Source organism: Echinops telfairi, unplaced genomic scaffold, assembly GCF_000313985.2.
Source record: "Echinops telfairi isolate 266 unplaced genomic scaffold, ASM31398v2 ScPeMD7_7412;HRSCAF=8450, whole genome shotgun sequence".
Classification (NCBI taxonomy): domain Eukaryota; kingdom Metazoa; phylum Chordata; class Mammalia; order Afrosoricida; family Tenrecidae; genus Echinops; species Echinops telfairi.
In genome coordinates, this window is record NW_022111312.1 from 1,445,072 (window position 1) to 1,449,698 (window position 4,627).

Here is a 4,627-nt window from a genome sequence, read left to right on the forward strand (position 1 = left end):
GGCGGGGGTGGGGGGTGGGGTGGGGGCATTCACGTGATAGGCTGTGCTAATGAAGATACATCTTTGTTCTAGACCTGAATACTGTTTGGAAGCCGGTCTGCTTCTGAATCTAGACCGTTGGCCTGGGTCGAAGCCGGAAAAAACTCACCCGTTGCCATCGATTAGGTCCTGGCCCAAGGCGGCACCATAGGTTGCCGAGCAGATCTGCTGCGTAGGGTTTTCTTGGCCGTCATCTTTATAGAAGCAGATTGCCAGGCCTTGCCTCTGCAGCACTGCTGGGTGGGTTGGAACCACCAATCTTTAGATTAGCAGCCAAGAAAGACCATCGGTGCCACCCAGCGACTCTCTATCAGTATATGACAGAGGTACTAATATGGCCTCTCTGTATATAACCTAGGCTCACAGAAGCCCACTAACCCAGGTGCCCGCATTGTATTTTGAGAGGGTGGGGCTTTCACCAATAGAAATTTAGTCTCTCACAGGTTAGGAGGCTGGAAACCTGGAATCAGGACAAAGACTCGAAGGGGAAGGCAGTCTCTCTCGCTCTTTTCTCATCAACTGCTTTTCCGGTTCCTTCTCAATCTCCTTTGGCTTGGTACCTTTCCGTCTTCCATCTCTGCCTGCTTGAGCTGCCCCTTGAAGAGTTTGTTCTTTGCAAACTTTTTATTGTGAACTGAGCGAGGGTTTGCAGAGCAGGTCGTCCGTTTCCCATTCCACAATTCGGACACTTTTTGTTTCGCCTCCCTGTCAGCGATCCCTACCACCTGTTACTTGCCCTACTTCTACTTGCCCTACGATTCCTGTTCTCCTAACCCTGCCAAACTTGTCCTTGGGTAAATGCTGCCCTCTGCAACTCAAATGATTGTTTACTCTAAGGTCGACACAGGGCAACATAGTCTGATCCTTCCCTTCCTGGGCCTACCTATCCTTTGGCTGAAAATGGGGCCACAGGGGAGAATTCCCTTCCAGGTGTCAAGAATGACCAGTGAGCAGTCTTAGGGGTTCCGGCTGTCTATATCTGACCCACAGCCAAGTTTCCTTCATGACTTGGAGTTTCGTTTCACGGCTTTATCCCAGGCTAGCCAGGACCTTGGAATGCAACCTCCTCCTTCCAAGAAATTGCTAGTGGCAGCCGGGCACCATCTAGTTCTTCTGGTCTCAAGAGTTGTGGAGACTGAGGTCTGGGTGGTCCATTCGTGCAATGGACTAATTGTTTCCATGGGTTATTAATTTCCATCACTCTTCATTGCTTTGGATGGGGGGAGACAAGTGTGGCCACTCACGAGCTTTTAAGAGCCCAGGTGCTACTCACCAAAGTAGGATGTAGACTTTGTAAACGATGAGATGCCAATCCACGTAGGGGTCCTATGAGACTATGGTCTTAGGCCCCCACCCCAGGGACTCATTTCCTCCAGGTGTGTGGTGATGTCTAAAGTTTTCATAACTTTGACTCCTTGATGCTCTACCACATCCACAGGCAGAGTTGCAGTAAAGGCCGTATCCTATGTACAATATATCCTGTGTCAACCATACATAATGGGAGGGCCAGGATTTGACAGAGGATAGCTGTGTAGTTGTCTTTACTGCAATATATCCACAAATAAGGTGGCGCATCTCACTCCCACTGCCAGTGAGTCGATTCTGACTCATAGCGACCCTATAGGACAAGGTAGAACTGCTCCTGTGGGTTTCTGAGACACTAAATGTTTACAGGGGTGGAAAGCTTTGTCTTTCTCCCAGCGACATGTTGTTGTTGTTAGGTACCATGGAGTTGGCTCCGACCCATAGCGACCCTGTGCACAATAGAAGGCAACACTGCACAGGCCTGCGCCGTTCTCACCACGGTTCCTGTGCCTGAGCTCACTGATGAAGCCATTGTGTCCACCTGTCTCATCACAGGCCTTCCCTTTTTTGCCACCCTTCCATTTTACCAAACATGATGTCCTTCTCCAGGGACTGGTCTCTCCTGGCAATATAGCCGAAGTATGTAAGATGAAGTCTTGCCATCCTGGCCTTTAAGGAGCACCCTGGCCTTACTTCTTCCAATACAGATCAGTTTGTCCTTTTAGCAGTCCATGATACTATCAACAGTCGTTCCCGGAACCATAACGCAAATGCACCTATTCTTCTATGATCTTCCTTATTCAGCGCCCAACTTTCACATGTATTTGATGTAAGGAAGACCAAATTCCTCCCAACTGGACCAGTAGGTAACATCGCAATCGATGAACAAAGGGCTGACGTGGACAAGAATTTTGTCTTACTTGGATCCATAAGCAATGCTCATGGAAGCAGCAGCCGAGATAAAAAGGCGTATGGCATTAGTCTGCTGCCCATGACTACTTTAGAGTATTGAAGAGCAAGCATGTTACTTTGAGACTAAGATGTGCCTGACCCAAGTCCTGGTATTCTCCCATGAATGGGCTGGTGTTTTTTAACTCTGCCTGAGGAGCATACAGGTGGTAAAATTATGGAAACATCTTAGATGTAACAAAACTCAAGAGAGTGACTCACAGGGCCCTGGAGCTCAGGACCACAGTCCCGAGGGACAACCAGGTCTGTTGCCATCACATAGTTCAAAAAGACAATACTCTACATCCTACTTGTGCGAGTAGCAACGAGGGTCTTAAATGCATATGAACAGCCGTCTACAGCGCAGCCACTGGTTTCTGTTCGTCTAGAGCAAAGAAAATGATGAAAATCTATAAAGACACAGGGAAACAATTGGTCCAGTGGACTAACAAGACCACGTAAGCATCAGTCTCCTGACCCCGAGACTAGAACTAGGTGGTAATGCTGGCTGCCATCACCAACTGCTCTGAACAGGATCGCTGCAGCAGGTTCTAGAGAGAGTCAGAGAAAGATGTGGGACAAGACTCAAAATTATAAAAGAGGCCAGGCTTAATGGTCTGATGCAGACGGTTAAGCCCTCCTCCCACCCCCTCCCCCACCCCCCCAAGACTGTGGACCTTGATCATCCTTCAGGCCTGGAGCTGAACGCACCCCTGTGGTACAAGAATCAACCACTTAAGATCAAAAGGGCAGCATTTAACCATGGACAACATTCCGACAACGCTTAGGAACGAGGAGGAACGCCAACCGGAAACCCCAGGAGAAAGTGGGATAAGCGATAGACCGTTGAGGGGATTGCAGGGGAGGAATGGACACAAAATGCGTCTGAATGGTTGAATGTGAGACTGCTGGTCTGCTCTGTGAACCCTTCCCTACTTCGTCATCATATACATCCGTGTATACTCCACACTCACTGCCAGTGAGTCCGTCCTGATGCACAGTGACCCTATCGGACAGAGTAGCATTGCCCCCTGTGGGGTTCTGAGGCTGTCAATCTTTGAGTTGACAGCGTCACCTTTCTTCCTTGGAGCTGCTAGTGGTTTCGAACTGCTGACTTTGCAGTTAGCTGCCCAACATGTATGTAACTTCCTCCGTCACCAGGGCTCCATACACATGCACACCCATACGCACATACAAATAGCACTACACTTACAGTCTTGGAAACCCACAGGAGGGGCGCTCTGAGTTAATACACATAGCTCTAGATCTGCCTCCCACACCTGCTTAGCATGCATTTACTCCCAACTCACCCTTTTCCAAGGACTGTGTCTATAACAGTAGCAACTTCTGTTGCCACCCCCACAACCTCCACCCAGTATCCTGGCCCGCCTCCATCATTCCTCACCAACCTCCTCCTCCTCGTATTCTGCACCTCCTTGGAAATTCGTATTATATTCTGCCCCTTGCAATCTCTCGGACTTCTCCATTTGGAAGTCCTATAACTACCCTTTTTACTTTGTAATTCTCTTCCTTGCCGACTCCCATCTCTGCTTCCCTGTTTCTAGCCTTGGAGGAGAGAATGTGGGAGAAGGGTTAGGCTATGTACCCCCGTCAAGCGTTAGTCTCAGAAGCCCACGGGGACAGTTCTACTCTGTCCTGCGGGATTGCCCAAGTCAGGAATCTACGCACTGGCAGGGAGGTGTTTTGTTGTTGATGCTGTTTTGGTAGGAGATAATAAAAGGAAGGCCGGAGGGGGTAGAAGCAAGGGAAAGCAGGCCAAAAAAGGGCACAAAAATTTGTAATAAAGACAGTGGGTAAAAAAAAAAGAGAGAGAAAATTAAAACAAGGGAAATGAAACCAAAAGAAAGGGTAAAATACGGTGGAACTCAGCTGGGCACGGAAGACACAAAGAGAAAAGGGAATAATAAGGAAAAATAAATTTTTTAAAAGGGGAAGTGGGTAGGGGGGAGCAGAAACAGAAGGAAATAAAGGGTGAAAGAAGGGGTTGGAGGCAGGGGTGGGGTGGGGTGGGGTGGGGCAGAAGAAAGGAGGAAACAGTGGGGGGGACAGGGCCCCTGGTCCATGTGGGTCAGCACCCACTGCACGGTGGGGACCCAGTCTTGGGCCCACCCCCTCCTTCCTGCGGCCTGCGTGACCCGGAAGTAGTTGCTGCCTCTGGTGCCAGGGGCTGCGGGCCGAGTGTTGGTTGGGGAACGAGGACTTCTTTCAGGCCCCGATGGCCGATGACCGCTGGGGCCGGGTAGCTGGGTCTGGAGAGGGTTCGGGGGTGTCCTGCGGGCTGACGCGGGGAGTTCACGCACCCCCCTCACCCGGA

The 4,627-nt window shown here is 50.0% G+C and overlaps 1 protein-coding gene across 1 annotated transcript in view; it reads right to left on the reverse strand.

The window, feature by feature from the left end:
- Positions 1 to 4,627, reverse strand: part of LOC101663225 (SV2 related protein) — an 84,669-nt gene that overhangs the window by 58,896 nt on the left and 21,146 nt on the right. The gene's annotated exons all lie outside the window — the stretch shown is intronic.